General features: G+C 40.7%; 1 protein-coding gene across 8 annotated transcripts in view; it reads right to left on the bottom strand.

Moving 5' to 3' along the window:
- The window catches only part of pals1a (protein associated with LIN7 1, MAGUK p55 family member a), a 113,400-nt gene that overhangs the window by 51,532 nt on the left and 41,918 nt on the right, over positions 1-19,950 (bottom strand). The window contains exon 1 of one of the 8 annotated variants that reach the window (XM_060828882.1): positions 19,398-19,413. The exons of 6 other annotated variants lie outside the window; for them this stretch is intronic. The gene's annotated coding sequence lies outside the window, so the exon portion shown is untranslated. Of the gene's footprint in view, positions 1-12,756; positions 12,775-19,397; positions 19,414-19,950 lie in introns of those variants that run through there. One more of the 8 variants, XM_060828881.1, reaches the window with a different exon arrangement.

The raw sequence follows: 19,950 nt of genomic DNA, 5'->3' as shown, positions 1-19,950 counted from the left end.
CTGAGCCTCCAGCTCCCCCCGACTCTTTCTAGTTGTTGAATGTGAAATGATCAGGCCTCGAAAGTATGCCTTAGTGGTCTCCTAAAGTAGCGATGGATTACTGGCCATCCCAGAAGGCCCTGAACTCTTGTAATGTACTCAGCAAATTTGCTCTCCGTTAACAGGAATGGCTCCATTCATCAGCATCTATTCCTTCACTTTTGATTTTAACATCTAAATACACTGGCGCATGGTACAAGATAGTTATATTCCCAATTTTGGAGCCAATGTTCTGTCCAAACAGACAAATGGCATAAGGAACATGTCAATTTGTGTGGCACTTGTGGGGGTTGGAATAGAAAGCAAACTCTCTTCCATTAGGGTGGTGATAGCTCCATACATCCATCAATCCCAACTCCTCAAACAAACCCCACCAACTGTCTAGCTTGCACAGGTGTGCCCGCCAGGCCCTTTGACATCCTGCCTACCCTGGGATTCATTAGGCAGTTAAAATACCTCTGCCGCGCACCCCCCCCCTCCCCTCCCCCCCCCACCCCCTCCCCCCCCCCCGATCATACAGCGCACCCAAAGATACATTAAAATTAGCAACTGCATCAATTAGAAATTTAAGAGGGTATGGCAGGGGACAAAAGACATTCAGGACGCCATACTCTTCTGTGTAGAAGAGCTTTTACAATGATGAACTATCCATGTTCATCCTTAATTTGCTCAGTTACGTGGAATGGGAGGTTCATTCTTGCCAGTATAGAGCTAAAAGGAGAATAATAATCCCCTGCTGCAGTTTCAAATGTTCCTCATCAGTTAAATGAGTCTCCTGCAGCAGGGTGATGTCAACTCTTTCCTTCTTAACGGTTGAGAACACCGGCTTTCTTTTAACAGGGGAATGCCTCCCTTTTACATTCCATCTAAACAGGTCACTAGCCATGGTCGTCCAGGGCAGCCCATGATTTCCCGAGAGGAGAAAGCTTACCCGAGGTGTAACGAGTGAAAAAAAAAATTAACTCTATAAAATCTAGAAAATACTCCTATGAAAACTACTGTAACTAAAAATCTAGCCACTACATTCAACTTAAACAAACACCCAAATAAACCCCAATTGAGGAGAGCTCTCTCCCCCCCTACCTTGCCCATACAGACTATCCTCTCAATCCTTGCAACTATCCTGGCTCCTTCCAACTGAGACTGCGCCCCAGTACTAGGCAATTCACAGACAAAAAACTCTCAGGAATGTAAATAACATGTTAACAATGAACACCCATTTCCTCCCCCCAAACATCTCTTCTCCATATACCTTAACCACAGATATAGCCAACCCCAATCCAGAAAAGAATATTTTAAAGAAAACCCAGATATGAACCAACCGACCGAAATGTTAAATAAATCAGGTTTTATACTAGGGCAGTACAGAATCTAAGTTGAAAAATGTGGTGCTGGAAAAACACAGCAGGCTAGGCAGCATCCGAGGAGCAGGAGAATCGACGTTTCGGGCATAAGCCCTTCTTCAGGAATCCTCCACACTTCCTGAAGAAGGGCTTATGCCCGAAACGTCAATTCTCCTGCTCCTCGGATGCTGCCTAGCCTGCTGTGTTTTTCCAGCACCACATTTTTCAACTCTGGTCTCCAGCATCTGCAGTCCCCACTTTCTCCCAGTATAGAATCTAAGACAGATGATCACAAAAAGGGAGAGAAAGTTTAAAAAAAAGGGTAGAGAAAATTAAGAAAACTATACCATTGTTTATAATGGTGCCCCTCTTTCCCCTCCTCCCGAGGTCCTTTACTTCAAAAGAGTTCAAAGTCAAAGTCTTTTCTGCCGAATCGAAATTATGGACCGTCCCTCCTAAAGTGAAATGCAGCACCGCTAGGTACCTCAAGGAGTATTGAACGTTTAGGTCCCTTAATTTCCTTGACTTCATCAAAATGCCTTTCTGTTCTTAATTATGGCTCCAGAGAAGTCTTGAAAGAACATGATTCTTGGGCCTTTGTATTTTAAAGCCTGTGGATCTCTTCCCAGTCTTCTGGCTGTTTAACTCATTAACGGTTTACCTTTATAGTGCTGGAGTTGCACTAAGACTGGGTGGGGGCACGAATTTGATGCGCATTGTGATCCAGCGGGCCCACTTCACACTCACTCAGCCAACTCTACTTCCAGCCCCAGGAACTTCGGGAGCCATTTCTCCAGGAATCCAACTAGATCCTCACCTTCCTTGCACTTTGGGAGACCCACAAGCCATAAGATTTTCCTTCTATTTTTAGTTTCCAGATCGTCCACTTGCTCTTGCAGGACCCGAACCTGGTCTTCCAGTATTTGGATCAGTCCTCCAGAGTCCTCCGCACTGCTGCGGTCCTCTGCTCTGTTGCTTCCACTCGTTGGTCCAGTGTTCGATCTCCTGCTCATGCTCCTTCAGCATGGCAGATATCTGCTCCAGGGCCACCTCAAGTTTTTTTTCGTAGTTTAGTAAACAGAGTAAATGCTACTGTCCCGTTGAATCCAAAGTGGCTGCCATGGGAGTTTGAGCAATGGTTGTGGGCACCCCTGATACAGTAGGCGAGTATCCTACCTGCTGTACTCCTTTCCCCTTTCCTTTATTCGCCTTCATCTTGATCTTAGAGCTATCAAACCACTGTTTTAGAAGCTCTAGATAGTCATCAACTCTATATTGTTAATATTTTCCAAGGGGCGGTTAGCTGGGGTTGGGTGGTCAGTCGGTAAAGGTCCACCTTGCCCAGGGACTGGCCCAGAGTCCAGCACTTCAGACCTTTCAGATACAGATGCCATCTTGGATTTCCCTACTTCCCATTTAACATATTTGGTCCTTTAGGCTTCAGTAGTTTTTCCAACATATATCGCAAAATAACTAGATCACTAGAACCACCCACCTGGATACATTTTATCTATATTAATAATAATTTCCAGAGATCAGGAAATTGAGACAAATAGGTTAAGAAACAAAATGAAGTACCTGGCCCATCTTACAACTCCAAAATCGATAAATCTTATTGCTCAAAAGGATCTGAAATTTACCTGAAAGGCACCTTGAAAGGAGTTTAAAATGAGATGTTATTGCCAGCTAGATTTTCAAAGTTTGAACTCATCTGAAAAATTTTGTGCAAAGGATACAAGTGATCGGAGTTTGAATGAGTCTGAGGCAGAGAGCTAATAAACAAGAGCATGCGAAAGCACAGGAGACATCTTCAGGGATAATTCCTGTCCAAAAGCAAACAAATTGAAAGAGAGTTTCTTACCAAGGAAGGGTAAGCAAAAATTCAAAAAATAGGAGGGGAAAAACTTCCACTTTAGTTGAAAAGTGAATAGGTTTCTGCAGAAAAAAAGCTGCATGAATAAAACCAAGATGGAAGTGCCTGAAAGAAAAATTAAGACAAGCAAAAGGAAGAATTTTGGTGGTGGTGGGTCAGTGGGTTGCACAAGCCATAAGACCAAAAAAGAATAGAGACATACTCGTCAACAGTGTGACTCGGCTTAACATCGAGCAATCAATCAATCATCAATTTCTACATGGACCAGCATATTTCTCACATCAGACTTCAGATTCCCACTTTGTCCAACTGCTGACACTTTCTGTTGCATCTTAACCTACAGGTCAACAACCAACAAACATGTGAATGAAACTACTGGTATCTGCCACAGTCAGTGTCAGATGCAGTTCAGCTTCGACACAGCAATGATCTACCAGGACTGCAAAAGTGAAAGTTAGAGTTTAAAAGACAATAATTAGGATCTCTTAGGAAGTAGGATACTGCAAGTAGTGCATACTTCTTCTGTTTACAAAGTAAAGGGAGCAGGTCAATCAGCTTACTATCCCACTTGCCCTTTGCTTGATCGTACTTTGATTAATTGATGCCAAGAAGTTAACAATATCTCAAGAGTGAAATTAAATTGGAATATATTACAGTATTTACCAGTGAGGCGGTAGCAAACAGTCAAATATAATAATCAAGCAAACAAGAATAAAAATAAGTCATAGCAGAGGGTAAGAATACGTCTCAGAACAGACTTCTTCCTATCTTCAGAGGCAGCACCAACTCCAACTATCAAGTCAGATTCAACCATCTACCTGTTTTTCAGGCTGGGGAAAGGTATACTGTGGTGTTCCTCATATATACTAATGACTTAGACATGGATACATAAGGCAGAATCTAAGAGACTTGAGACTTGGAAGGTCACAAACTGTGATGAGAATAGTGATAGCCATTAAGAGGATAGAAGCTGACAGACACCATATGAAATTTTACTCAGAATGAGAAGTGATGCTTCTTGGTAGTAAAAGTGAGGTCAGACAGTACAAGCTAAAGAATATATTCTAAAGAGGGCATTAGAAGACAGAGTGATAGGTAAAAATGGACAAAACATTGAAGGTGCCAGGGCTGGTTGAAAAATCGTTACAAAAATAGACACAGAATGCAAAAGCAAAGAAATTATGAAAAAGGTTTGTAAAATACTAAACAAAAAAAAACAGGATCTGTGGATGCTGGAAACCTGAAGTAAAACCATAAAATGCTGGAGAAACTCAGTAGCTCTGGCAGTATCAACAGATAGAAAGCAGAGTTAATGTTCGAGTCCAGTGACTCCGCTTTAGAACTGCCATGACCTGCTGAGTTTCTCCAGCATTTGTGTTTTTGATCATAAAATACTAGTTCGACATCAAATGGAATACGATGCTGGAACTCTGCACTTCAGAAAAAGCACAAAAATGATTTAAAGCAATGGTTAAGGGAATTGCACAGAAGAAATATAGTGTGCAGAGGCTTTGTAGTACTGTTAGGAGAAGATAACAGCCAGTCAAAGAGAGGGACTTTGCAGTAATGTTTTAAAAAGTTGGGCTCTGAATACATGAGGTGGCAGAACAAATGAGACAGTACGAGATTGTTTGAGGATCTAGAGATCAATTATGGAGACAGGAACAACAGAAAGTATGTCAAAGTCATAGAAGATTTCTTATGTCCAAATGAAACAATCCAGTTACTGAACATCAAGAACAAGAACAAGAACTAGCAGTACATGCGGTGCTAACTGCACTGTGCATGTACCAGATCAGATGGACAGCAATGGTTCAAGGCAAATGCTCACTGTGACTTTAAGAGCAAAGGAATAGGTAACAAATTCTGATCTCATTCACCAAGGCTCATACTTCCAGCAGCAATCTTCAAAAGGTCAGTTAAAAAGGGCTGAGGCTTGACAGCGGCTATTTCAAAATGAATAGAATAATTATTAATGCACAAGATGCACTTGTCATAAACAGATCTTTTCTGATGAAAGATTAATCTGAAATGCTAACGGCTTTTTTTTTTTACAGATATTGCCTAACCCACTACATTTTCAATTATGTCCTGTTTTTAATCAAAATTTAATCAGAAACAGAATTGGGTTGAACTGAAAGTTAATTTTTGAAGAATTTCTGAAACTCTAGCAAACAGCTTCTGATATTGGAAATAAAAACAATGTGCACAAAAAAAAACAAGGCTTAATAGCATCTGTGGAGAGAGAGAAACAGAGTTAATACTTCAAGGTTAATATGGCTCTTCAAAACTTGAGAGTTAGGAATGTGCTGGGTTTGATGTTACTTAAAGGACGCATGGATCAGATGGAAGCAAAGCGATGGTCTAGAGCCTATTCACTTGTTAATTCAATTCACCACCTTGCTTTCATGCCCACATGTCTGTCCTCAAATGTTTTGCAATGGTACATAGAAACAGAATATAGGAGCAGAAGCAATTTGCTCTTCAAGCCTACTTTGCCATTCAATATCATGGCTGATAATTCAACTCCATACTCTGTTCCCAATTTCTCACCATTACCTTTAGCTTCAAGAACTATACTTAATTACTTCTCAAAAACATTTAAGGTTTTAGCCTTAACCAGTTTCGGTGACAAAAAATTCCACAGGTTTGCCACTGTGGGTGGAAGAAATTTTTCCTCATTTCAGTCTTAGACTATGGTTCCTGGTTCTGGACAACTCAGTCATCAAAATCATGCTTCCTGCATTTCCCTTGTCTAATTCTGTTAGAATTTCTTTGACTTCTGTAAGATCCCCCTCATTCTTCTTAACTTACGAACATAGTCCAACCTGATTCAGTCTCTTAATCCATCAGTCCTGCTATCTCAGGAATCACTCTAGTAAATCTTCATTGCACTCCCCCTAAACCCAGAGCATCTATCCTGAAATAAAGGAGATCAAATCTGCAAACAATACTCCAGGTGTGGACTCACTACAACCCTGTTTGTCTGCAGCAAGATATGTCTACTCCTCTCGTTGAATCCTCTCACCATGAAGGCCAACAGGTAATCCAAGATGGAGGATGGGAAACATTTCTGGCTGTAACAGGATGCTCCTTTTGTTTTGAGGTATTTTACGTGTTGGAGGCGATTTCCTCAAATTCCAGAAGCAGCAATTACTTTATATGCTGTTGCATTGTTTTAGAACTTTGGAGGAAAAAAAGTCAAAACAACTTTTAAAAGGGAGAGGAACAGACAAAGACAGCACATGGTCAGGTCATTGCAGGAGAGAGAGTGAAAGAAACCTACACTCCAAACTGACACAGCAGTGAACCTGTACAGTTACTGCCTTTGCTATGAATTCATGTATCGCTGGACATCGGAGTAAGTCCAGGAAAATTAACAAACAGTGAAATTCACAACTGATCTTGGAGGAACTTGGGAGAGGTAAGTGTATGAAACGAGCTGCCAGAGGAAGTGGTGGAGGATAGTACAACTGCAACATTTAAAAGGCATCGAGATGGATCTATGAATAGGAAGGGTTGAGGGGTATGGGCCAGGTGCTGGCAGGTGGGACTAGATTAGGTTGGGATATCTGGAAGGCATGAACGTGTTAGACCAAAGGGTCTGTTTCCGTGTTGTACATGTCTGTGACTCTGTCAGTTGTCTGCTTCAAGGCCCGTGCACCTGCGTGCTTGCCTTCAGCGATTGGTGTACAAGGACACCCAGGTCTTGTTGCACTCTGCTTTCCCAATCTAGTGCCATTCAAATCATAAAATCGGCCTTCTTATATTTTATATGAAAGTAAATAACTTCACATTTATCCACATTATATTAATCTGCTATGCACTGGCCCATAAAACTTGTCCAAATCACACGGAAGCATCTGTGCATCCTCCACACCGTTCACCTTCCCAAGCAGCTTTATGTTGTCTGTAAACTTGGGACGCATCACATTTTGTGTCTAGATTAGAGGGGTGCTGGAAAAGCACAACAGTTCAGGCAGCATCCAAGGAGCAATAAAATCGACGTTCGGGCAAAAGCCCCTCATCCGGTATCACATTTAGTTTCCTCACCTAAATCATTAATATACATTGTGAATAGCTAGGTCGAAGACCTGATCCCTGCGATACCCCATTAGTCAGTGCCTGCTGCTTGGAAAAAGACAATTTATTCCTGCTCTGTATTTCCTGTCTGCCAATCAGTTCTCTATCTCAGTCAGTATATTATCCTCTTACCACCTGCTTTAATTTTATATGCGAATCTCTGACATAGGACCGTCTTGGAAGTCTTCTGAAGTCCAAGTTAAACACATCCCTGACTCCCCTTTGTCAACTCTACTAATACATTCTTGAAAAATTCTAGAAGATTTGTCAAGTATGCTCTTTCATAAATCCATGCTGAATCTGTTCAATCATTTTAGTTTGCCAACTGGTCTATTAAAGGAGGAGGAAGTGAGGACTGCAGATGCTGGAGATCAGAGCTGAAAAAATGTGAAAAGCGCAGGTCAGGCAGCATCCAAGGAGATTCTCCTGCTCCTTGGATGCTGCCTGACGTGCTGCACTTTTCCAGCGACTGGTCTATTAAGTCTTCAATAATGAAATCTAGCATTTTTCCACATTACTGACGTGAGGTCAACTGGGCTATAATTCTCTTCTCCCTTTCCTGCTTTTTTAAAAAAAAAGTGGGGTTATCAGACCCTGGGGGTTTATCAGCCTTTCATCCCATCAATTTTCCCAAAACTATTTGCCTATTAACATTAATTTCCTGCAGTTTCTCTATTTCCTAGATCCAATGTACACCAACATTTTTGGGCATGATTCGTGCCCTCCTTTGTGAAGGCAGAACCAAAGCATGTACTCAATTGGTCTGCCATCTCTTTACTCTCCATCATAAATTCCCCTGTTTCTGACTGTAAGAGTCCTACATTTGCCATGACTAAACTTTTTCTCTTCACATACAAACTAAGTGAAAGATTTTCTATAAGTATGTTCATCGCATGACCACTCTTGTACTGCTTCTTAATCAATCCCTTTGTCCTTTGCTGAAATCTAAAATGTTCCATGCTCCCAACACTTAAGTCCGCTGCTTATTTTGATCAATTTGTATTTCCTTTTACTTAATATATTACCATCCCTAATTTTGCTTGTTGAGCAATAGTAAGGCCAACTTTCTAGTTTCATTCTTATGACAGACAAGAATGAACAATTGTTTCAGTTCCTTCATCCACTCTTTAAATATTGGTCATTGCCTATCAATTGTCATCTCTTTAAGGAATGTTCCCCAATTTATCAAAGCAAACTTACATCTCAAACCATCGCAGTTTCTTATACTGGATTCTGAGTCTACATAATTTTCTTTTTGTAAATATATTTATTAGCAAAAAGAATTTTGACTTTATATTTTTGTAAAGTTATTGTAAACAACAAATACCAGTATAATAAAAACAAAAATTACAATACAACTACTGTCCACTAACTATTAATCTACCCTATAATACAAAACAAAACTAAACACTGTGCAAAACACCACCAATGAAAAAGTGACTAAGAAAACAAAAAAAACAAGAACAATAACACAATAACAATGCTTGGGGCAAAGCTCCCAAAAAACGGGAGCGTTTTATATATACTCTTATAAACTCAGCTCAGTTGCTCAAAATACACTCACTCAATCTCCCTCTCAAACAAGTCTCCCAAACTGGAAACTCCTCTTGCGACTCAACATTTGAACTCTGAGTCCAACATCCCTGGTCAGAACCCTGGCATACCAACAATGGGAGTGAGTGGCAAAGTCTTGGATCAGCAACCCTCATTCTGACACATTCTCTTCCATGCCTTGATCACACTAATAACAATGGGGTTCCGGCAGTGATCCATAACTGTCCTCAACTTATCCATGAACAAGCTAATAAGAGGGCATTTTGCCTTGGGAGGGGGGGCTTCAATATCCAGCCATATTGAGTTTGGATCGTTACCTGCCCAAATCTCTCAAAAAGCAGCATGGAACTCAATTGACACCTCCTGATATCTGGGAAATCAACTCCTGCCCATCCTTGAGGCAACTGCAATTTAGTAAAGAACTAAAGGACAAAGGAACTAAACTAATACATACGTTCCCACAACACTGACCTGGGAAATATTATAGAGATGGGATAAAGCAAGCAAGGGAGGATATTCATCTTAAGGGCAATTCAGCCCAACCACGAAATTGGAAGAGCCTCCCATCTCTGAAGATCCCGCTTAACATTGTCGAGCAGGTGAGCAACATTAGTCTGAAATATCTGATCAAAAATGGGAGTAATAAAGAAATCTAGGTATCTGGAATCCACCCGTGACCACTTAAAGGGGAACCTAGGGCTACCTCCAATCACTGGCACTTCCTTGAGGTCCCCCAAAGGCGTAGCCTCCAACTTTGCAAAGTTCATCTTATATCCTGAAATATCCCTAAATGAATTAATACATTGTATCAGATAGGGGTATGGAGGTCATCAGGTCCGATAAAAACAGAAGAACATCATCCACATACAGTGTAATCTTATGTACCCTCGATCCCACTTTCGGAGAGATTATGTGGATATTCTGACAAATGTCCTCTGCCAGCGGCTCTATCACGTAAACAACAATGGAGAGAGGGGGCAATCTTAACAACTACCCCTGCCAATCCTAAAGTTCCCAGACTTCACCCCGTTGGCGATGACTGCAGCCAGAGAGTGGCGATATAAAACTTCCACCCACCTAGCAAAGACCCCATCCAACCCAAACTGCTCTAAGACAGAAAATAGATGCAGCAATTTCACCTGGTCAAATGCTTTTTCTGCATCTAAGGAAATTATCAGCCCCTGAAATCGATCATTGCTGACATGCTTGGATCATACTCAGCAATCTTCTAATATTATTAGAAGACCTACAGCCCCTTATAAAGGCTGTCTGGTCCTCTTTGACAATATAGGGCAATAACTTCTCCAATCTTAAAATCTGAATTTAGAGAGATGGGCCTGTATGAGGCACAATTCTCAGGAATCTTCCCCTTAAGAAAGAGGGAAATATTAGCTTCTCTCAAAGATGGTGGTAGGCATTCATGCACCTAGGAGCAATTGTACATTTCCAGCATCAGCCCTGACAGAATCCCTATCAACTCTTTGTAAAACTCACCATCAGGGTCAGGCGCCTTCCCACTCTGAAGTTGCCTAGCTGCTACCTGTATCCCCTGAACCGTCAAGGGGGCATTAATGAGAGAGGTCTGTTCCAGGGTTATCCCCAGGAGGTCCAGGCTGTTAAAGGCTTCCTTCTTGGTCCTCCTATCCTCCAGAGTAAATACTCTGAAAGCCTCATTAATCCTTTTGGCATCATACGTAAGGATCCCAGCACTGTCTCTAACTGCAGTAATGGATTGGGGAGCTAGCAGATAAATACGCTAAATACTTTCCTGGCCTATCCCCATACTCGAATAGCCTTTGTCTAGCAAAAGCAAGTTCTTTCTTTGCAGTTTGTGTAAGTATTGAATTCAAGGCAGCCTGAAGGGTTGTGATCCACTGTAGCTTGGTCCTCGAAGGCCTCATAAAACGCGCCACCTCAGCGGCTTTCAGCCATATCTCAAGTTGCTCCCCCTGCTGCTGCTCCCCCTTCTGTTGTTTCTGGATAGCCGAATAAGAAATAACTAATCCCCGATGAAAGGCCTAAGCTGTCTCCAATAGCATAAATGGACTACTAGCCATACTGGAATTGATGGTCAAGAACTTCTGAAACTCGCTAAAGTATTCCACAAATTTGGAATCCTTAAGGAGAAAAGGGTCCACATGCCAGTGCCGCAAATCTAGTCCCTCACTCTTGGCCTTAACCTCCAAATATACCACTGTGTAATCAGAGATAGCTATGTTGCTAATTTTACAATCCATAATCGAATCTAAAAGGGCCGAGGGAGCCAAAGAAAAAATTAATCAATTCTCATGTGACATTTATGTGGGTTTTAAAAAAAGGTGAAGTCATCTCCAAATGTCCAGCAGCCCCAAGTCTTCGCACAAGTCAGCCACCTGCTTGGCCTGTGAAGAAATAGTCAGGGGCCCACGAGGTATCCTGACCACTGTCGGATCCAAAAAGACAATTGAATTCCCCCCCCCTCTATAAAAATGTGCCGTGTTCCAAAAGCACTCGACTTAGAAAAGGCACTAACCAAAAATTTGAGGGGATGCACCGGAGAACAGTAGACATTTAAAATGCCATATTCCTCCCCATGTGTCAGGGCCTTAAGTATCACAAACTACCCTGCTCATCTTTCACTTGCTCTAATAATGTGAATGGAAAATTTTTCTAGATAATTACAGTCACTCCTCCACTTTTAATGGTAAACGATGAAAAGAATACCTGATCATAAGTCACTGTTGTAACTTCAGGTGTTCCTCATCGTCAAGATGGGTTTCGTGCAACAGTGCAATATCAACCCATTCCCGGTTTCTATTTGACTTCCCTTGATGTTCCAGGTGCACCATTTAGCCATATCCCCTTTCAGAGACCCTTGAATCCCTTGAGGGGGAACCCTGCTTGCAATGCGCCGAGCACAAGTAAATGGAGACTTAGAGTTGCAGAATGGTCTACAAAACCTACTTGATCATAACTACAAACAACTATTGCTATCAAGAACTACAAAGAAAACCAACTATAACACCTTGAATGGTAAAGTTCCCAAACCTCCCCAACCCATAGGGGTCACTCAACCTACTCAACCCCTCCTGCACAGCTCCTTCAGGTGCGGACTGTGCCCCAGCCTTGGGCAAAAAAGTAAATAAGCAAGGAGACGATCCTTAAGTCAACAAAAGGAGACAAAGTCAGGATAAGCACTCCATCCATCCCAGCTCCACGTCACCCCTACTTGTTACTAAAAGAGAAAAAGAACAAAACAAAAAGGGAAAACAACGAAGGGCACTAACGAACTTTCCCATGATAAAATCCAGTTATTAAAATAAAGGAACATATTTCAAGATTTGTTTATTTTTTAAAGATTAGGGCAAAGAGAAAAAAGAGGGGAAAAGGGAAGACAGGGAAAGAAGGAAAAAGAGGATGAACATTAGGTCTGAAGAATACAGTTAATCGGTCTGTTTTGAAGTGTCTACAAAGTTCTTGGATTTATCCACTGAGTCAAACGTATAAATTGAGTCCTCATTGCTGAAATGGAGCACCGCAGGGTACCTCGGAGTACTGGATGCCCAGGTTCCTCAGCCTCTTTTTAACTTCAAAAGGACTTCCTCTTTCGAATTACAGCCGCCAAGAGATCCTGGAAAAACATGATTTTTGACCCATTGTGCAGCAGCGCCTGTGGACCTTTGCCCAGTAATCTGAAGGCTTCTATCACTCTTTGCTTAACTCTGTATGTGAGGAAATGCACGAAGACTGGAAGGGGGCACTATACTGGCCCAGACCTGCCCACTGCCACCCAATAGGCCCTTTCAATATATATCTGTCCAGATTCAATTTGAAGGCCTAGGAACTGCAGCAGCAAGTTTTCAAACAAGCTGACTGGTTGCTTACCTTCTAGGAGCCTGACAATCTGAAGATTTGTCCTCCAACCTCAATTTGCGGTTGCAACGTGATCTTGCAAAGCCCGGATTTCCTGCTCTAGTACCTGGATCTGTGCGGACGAGGACTTGATACTGCTTCGGGAGAGGGTTCGACCCTCCACCTCCTCCATCCACTCAGAGGTCCTGTAGCTCCGGTTCACGCTTCTGCAGCATGGATGCAATGGGTTGGACCTGGGCACAGATATCCTCGATCACAGCCTCAAACTTCGAGCTACGTCTCGCTATCGCTGCTGCCAATTCCTGAGAGTCCGTCAGGTCTCCAGCGGGTTCTGGAGAGGCTGGTGCTGCAGGGGAGTGTCCTTCTTGCTGTTTGCTCACTCCCTTTCCTTTTGGCATCCTTTCTACTCCAAATTGTCAATGAATATGCATTCAAGTTTTTAAATTAACAATTTCTCCATATAAGTTGGCCAGGGATGGTTAAAAAACACAATATTCCTTGACTTTTAGGCAAAGGAGTCCACGACAGTTCTACTGAATCACTGCCATCTTGCAGAGTCCCATGTCTTCTTCTTAAATGAAGAATTCTATCATATTATTGTCACTCTTCAAGGACCTCAAACATCTAGGTTGCCATCCGGGTGCTCCAGTTTCCTCCCTCAATCCAAAGAGGTGCAGGTTAGGTGAACTGACCATGCTAAATTGCCCATAGTGTTTAAGGACGTGTTGATTTGGTGCATTAGTTAAGGGTAAATGTAGGATAATGGGTCTGGGTAGGTTACTCTTCAGAGGGTCGGAGTGGACTTGCTGGGCCAAAGGGCCTATTTCCACACTATAGGGATTTTAGGATTCTATGAACTGTGGGTGCTGGAAATCAGAAACAAGAACAGAAATTGCTGAAAAGGCTCAGTCGGTTTGGCAGTATCTGTGGAGAGAAAATCAGATTTAACACTTTGGGTTCAGATTTCTTCAGATATCTGAATTATTCCTTTTTCAGTACACAGTGCCCAGTCTGGGATTCAATATGTTCCTCAAAGTATTGACTCAAAACTATCACACAAACACTCCAAGAATTCCTCCTCTATGTTAGTGTGTCTCATGTGATTTGTCCAAATAATATGCAGATTAAAACTTTTCATAACTACAGCAGTATGTTTATTGTTTGCATCTATAATTTCTTGCTTAATGCCTTCCCCAACATTACCACTTTAACCCCCAATAATCGCTTTCTGCCTGTAGTTCTAAGCTTTATCCATACATACTCCACCACCAGAACTAATATCCTTCCTTCCTTCCTATTGCTGTTAACGTCCTCTTTAACCACCAATATTAACCCACCTCCTATTCCTTTCTGTCTGTCCTTCCTAAATACTGAATACTCCTGAATACTCAAGTCCCATCCCTGGTCACCAGAGTCACATGTCTGTAATCCCACCTTTATAATACCATTTATATCTATATCTACTTCCACATCAAAGTCAACTAACCTCTATGTATTAAGGCACAAGACCTGAAGGCTTGTCTCTCTAACATTCTTAGGCCCATTTGTATTATTTTGCTTTGTGGTCCTGACTGCCAAGCTTTAATTCTCGGCCTTTCACTTGTTGTGTTTCCCATTTTATCTTTTGTTTTTGACCTAGTTTCCCTCCCTCCTATCTCCCTGTATAAGTGCTAGCTCCTACCACGTTAGTTTAAATGTTACCCAACCGCAACAGCAACTATGTCCCTTCGGACATCAGCCCCATTCTGGTGAAGCCCAATGCAAGCTCAAAGAGCACACCTCATCTATCAAATAGTCATATCACATCTTTCTGGTTCCAGTATCAAGTTCAACAACTTCAGAACAAACTTTGTCCTCCATTCAAAAAATGTGTTTTTTCCCCAGGTGTCAGTCTATAATGTATTCTTATGTTTTGGCTTTGATGTGGAAATGCATCACGTTTCCATTGTTAATAATTACTCCTGAGCACTTCGTTCCTTTATTACTACCATTAAGACTCAAATAACTTTTGCAGTATGATACCTTTAATCGTTCCTGCCCTCTAAAAGTATATCTAACCATCCCTTTCATCCACCAGAATACTCTCCCTTTCATCAACAGCTTAAAATCCATCTCATTTCTAATTCTTCACTTCTGAAGAAAAGTCACATTAGACTCAAAATATTCTCTTAGTACAGATGCTGAGTTTTTCAATCACTGTTTTTGTTTTAGATCTCCAGAAGCTGAAATATTTTGTTTTTCTGCTTGCGATTTTTGTCCAATTCAAAAATTTCAAGCCAGAACTTCACTGACATGCTGCCATGACAATGCAGCAATGGGACAAACTTCTTATTTTGATTATTGAGTGACTTAAGCTTCAGTCCATCAAGACAGATGTCCACAGAACCATGCGTTTTGACATTTTAAATGCTGTAATCTTGAGTTGCATACATGGTAGCAACAACTTTGGCATCAATTAAATGAACACAATTTAGTGGAATGTTGTGCATTCCCACTACATTGTCTGTTTAAACACAGCAACCTCAGTCAAAGAAAGAAGTGAATTAAGAATATGAGCTTCGACAAGAACTTACAAATAGTAAAGTAAAATACTTATTTAGGAAATGAACACAAAAAAATCCTATTTTAAGGAGCACTGAAACTCCAATATTCATGCAAATGACAACAAAATCAAAGACTTCAAATTATATTAAGTTATGAGCAAGTAGAGAACAGCACACAACAGCTCAAAGACATCACTTTGGAAGAGGATAAACAGAGTTCCATGTTGGTACCTATGACTTAAACAGGAAAGGAGAGGTCACGAGAGTAAATTTTCAGAAGAAAGGAAGGAGAATGAAAAGTAGCATCTCAAAAGCAATATCTTAAGATTATCCCAATTTGCAAGAGCAATGGACATAGAAATAGGAGAATTGAGTGATTAAATATGAGACTAGAAGGCTGATGTAGAAAGAAAGGCATCAGTTTTCTGACACATCTGGACTAAGCCTGGGAAGGTGGTACCAAAACAAACCATACAATGTCCACCTGAACAATAGTGGGACGAATAGCTTTACAGGGAGATTTGCTGTTAAAGAATGGTTTAAATTAGATTGGCAGAGAGATGGAAACCGGAGGGCCGATTCAGATAGGACAAATTCAGAGCAGGCAATAGGAGACAGCAAGTTAGTGAGCAACTCTGAAAGACAGAAGCAGCAAAGGTTAAAAAGTCAACAACACTGGAATTTTGCAATGCAAAAGGTATAAAATGTACATGCAAGTTTAGCAGATAAGGCCAATGAACTGAAGATACTGATATTATTGTCGTATGGCTTAATTGAGTTAAAGTGAGGCTGTAGAATTTCAGGATAGAGGAGAATTTTTTAAAAAAAGGTGTAGCATTAATGGTGAAGATATCAATTACAGCTGTCAGGAGGGATGATATACTAAAATCAATCAAGTGACGTCACATGGGTTTAGCTCAGAAGTGGGAAAAAAAGAACCACCACACAGATAGGAGTGTAACAGACCGCCAAAAAGTGGGAGAGAGAGAGAGATGTGCAAATACGTGGGCTGTTTTCAGACTGCAACAACACTAAGATAATAATAGCTGGAGGCACTACCTAACAAGACTGTAAACTGAGAAAAAAAAAGGAGGGCACAAAATTCTTGAACTGTATTCAAGGGAATTTTCTTGTCAGCATAAAACAGGATCATTGAGAGGGAGTGCAATGGTGGATTTATTCTAATGAAATGGAACTGAGCAATTGGAGAAAGTAGCTGTAGGGAATCATTTTGGAGACAGTGACTATAACACAGTTAGATTTAGCAACATTATGAAAAGGGACAAAGATAATGACAGGATTAAAGCTTCCAAATTAGGTCGAGACAATTTTCTTTTGAGGCTCAGAGGTTATCTGGCGCAAATTGACTGGTTGCAGTTACTTGGAGAAAAATATCAGTTGAAAAGAGATTCTATGGGCACAGTCCATGACCCCACACAAAAAAAAACAGTGGTACTGCCAAATGTAGAATACCCTGGTTATCCAGAAAGATAAAGCGGAAGATAAGCTGAAAAAGAAAGCTTTCAACAGTCAAAAAATACCGAATGATGTAGGTATATAGAAAAGTAGAGAGTGAAGTAAAAGGAAACTAGGAAAGCAAAGAGAGGAATTGAGAAAATACTAACAGATAATATCAAAGCAAACACAATGATGTTTTCTCAGCACATTAAAAGTAACAAGATAACTAAGGAAAAGGGTGTGGCCTATCAGAAATTTACAAAGCAACTTCATCTTCATGGTTGCAGGGGATGTATCCAGGGTTCTTAAGTACTTTACCTCCTTCTTCACAAAGACTCTAGTTAAGGGTCAGTGCAAAGCATTAGATACAATTAGCATAAGTCAAAGGGAAGTAATGGACTGACATCCTCAAATATAAATCACCACAGCTAGATAAGTTACATCCAAGTCTCTTAGAGGAAGTCAAGAAGGAAATAACGGATGCCCGAAGGAACATTTTCTAATCCTCAAATACAAAGTACTGAAGGATTGAAGGTCTGTAAATATCTTATTATTCCAAAAGTCTGTATTATTATTCCAAAAGGCAAAATAGTGTTTGACTAACTTGCTAGAGTTCATTGATGATGTAACAAGCAAAGTGGATTATGGAGATCCTGTAGATGTAATATACCTAGTCTCCTGGAAGGCATTTGATTAGGTGCCACCCAAAAGTTAAGTCACAAGGTTGGGTCATTTGGGATTAGGGGTTATTTATTAGCTTGGATAGATGATTGGCTGATGGACAGGAGACAGAGTTGGGATAAATGTTTTCTTCTGGATGGCAAGACGTAACTGGTGGGGTGCCACAGGATTTGGTCCTTGGACCCAACTCTTTATAATCTACATTAATGACTTGGATACAGGAACGAAGGCTCAATAGCCAAAATTTAGAGATGACAAAAATAGGTAGAACAGTAAATTGCAATGAGGAAATAAGAACCTCATAAATGGAGAGAGGTAGATTAGGAGAGTGGGCAAAAATGTGGCAGATGGAGTTTAACATGGATAAGTGTGAGGTCATGCATTTTGGTCAAAAAAATGAGGAAGGAGACCAATTATGTAAATGGAGAGAAACTCAAGGGTGCTCTGGTGCAGAGGGATCAGGGTGTCCTTGATCATGAGTCACTGAAAACTAGCATGCAGGTACAACAAATAATAAAGAAAGCAAATGGAATGTTGGCATTTATAACTAAAGGGTAGAATAAAAAGCGAAGTAAGCATTGTTGTAACTGTACAAGGCATTGATAAGACTGCACCGAGAGTACTGTACACTGTTTTGGTCCCCTTGAGGAAAGACGTAATGGCATTGGAGGCAGGTCAGAGGAGGTTCACTAGATTGGTCACAGAGATGAGGAGTTTATAATATGAAGAGAGACTGAACAGTTTTGGCCGATATTCTGTGGATCTTAGAAGAATGAGGGGAGATCAAATTTATGTATTCAAGATAATAAAAGATATGGATAAAATGGCATGCTATGGATGCTTCCTCTTGGGCATTCTAGGTCACAGCCTTAGGATAAGGGGTAGCAATTTAAAACAGAGTTGAGGAGAAACTACTTCTCCCAAATGATCGTGAATCAGTGTAATTCACTACTTCAAGTGTGGTAGATGCTGGAACGGTGAGTAAATTTGAGGAGTTAGACAGATTTTTAATTGACAATGAGTTGAAGGATCATAGGGAGAAGGCATGAAAATCAGGGTAAGGAGCATATCAGCCATGATAGAATAGTGGAGCAAACTCAAATGGCCTAATTCTACTCCTGTACCTGGTGAACTTATGAACACGAGTTGCTGGGAGGTGGGATTAGAATGCATAGTTAGTATTTTTTTCTCCTGTTCTGGCTGCCACCAACACAAAGGGTTGCAAAGCCTCTGTCATAATATTTCTATGTTTGTTTTCAGGGAAAATGTGAATGTTAACATTCAGAATTGATGAAAAATACCGTGCTGAGCTGTAAGTGAAGAAGAATGGGAAGCCTAAATATTTCTCATTTCATACTTGCAGGAAAGAATGAATCACCTTCAATTTGATATTCAATACCACAAGCTGCTTTGGCTTATTAGCTTTTCTAGCACAGTCCAAGCTCTGACCTTTAAGTACTGTAACAGGAGGAGACTTTTTAGGACGTTAAGCCTGCAACACTGTTCAATAAAAGATTGTGACTGATTTACATCCTAACTTCTTATACTCACTTTGCTTTCCAATTCTTTAAAGCCCTTGGCAAAATGTAATCAAATTGAGATTTAAAATCAACTGAATTAGCTTCACCAGTGTTTTGCAGGAGAATTTTCCTCATTTCTTCTACTCTTTGAATGAAGTGTTTTCCAACTTTTCTCCTGAAATATCTGAACTTAGTGTTAAAGGTTAGTAGCTCATTGTCCTATTCTGGCCCACCAGCAAAATAATTCTCTGGTTAGGATTTTATCGAGACGATGGCTACCTCCACCACAGGTCATAAAGCCAAGAAAGCCCACTAAAACCATTTCAAGGGGACCCCATCAGATTTCATGACCATCAGGGCCAAACAAACATAGCTCCAATAAGCAGCCCCAATGTAATACCTGAAAAGAAATTTGATTATGATTAATGATTAATGTCAGATGTCACTCAACTGCAAAACTTCCATCTCGGAGTCAAAGGTTTCAAGTTCCTGTCCCACTCTAAAGAATTGCATGCAGAAGTCAAGGCTGAAACTGAAGGGACATGGCACTGCTGGAGCCATTTTTAGGTGAGACATCACGCCAAGCCCATCTGCATTCTTAGATGGAGAAGAATGATTCCAAGAGGATCTTCAAGTTATCAGCAGTATTTACAGGCCAAAAGTTTCTCAGTCTATAGAACAAAAGCAAATTATCTGGTCACTGGCAACACGTTATTCCCTGCTCGAGTTTGGTGTGCACAAAATGATTCCCATGTTTCTTACACTTTCACAATGACTACACATTAAAAGTATTTCACTGGTTGAAAAAGTGCTTTGAAATATCCAGAGGTTGTGACTTGCAAGCTTTTTTTTTAAAAAATGGATTTCAAAGTGTATGAAAATGGCTAAGAGGACAAAGGTTACTTGTTCAAAAATATAAAATCATGCATTGTTATTCTAATTCCTTTCAATGCACATGGATGTAGGAACCATCATCTGTGAAAATTGCATCACCACTTTTAATC

This window comes from Hemiscyllium ocellatum, chromosome 8, assembly GCF_020745735.1.
Source record: "Hemiscyllium ocellatum isolate sHemOce1 chromosome 8, sHemOce1.pat.X.cur, whole genome shotgun sequence".
NCBI classification, from domain to species: domain Eukaryota; kingdom Metazoa; phylum Chordata; class Chondrichthyes; order Orectolobiformes; family Hemiscylliidae; genus Hemiscyllium; species Hemiscyllium ocellatum.
The sequence above is the reverse complement of the archived record's forward strand: the minus strand, read 5'-3'. Positions and strand labels throughout refer to the sequence as shown.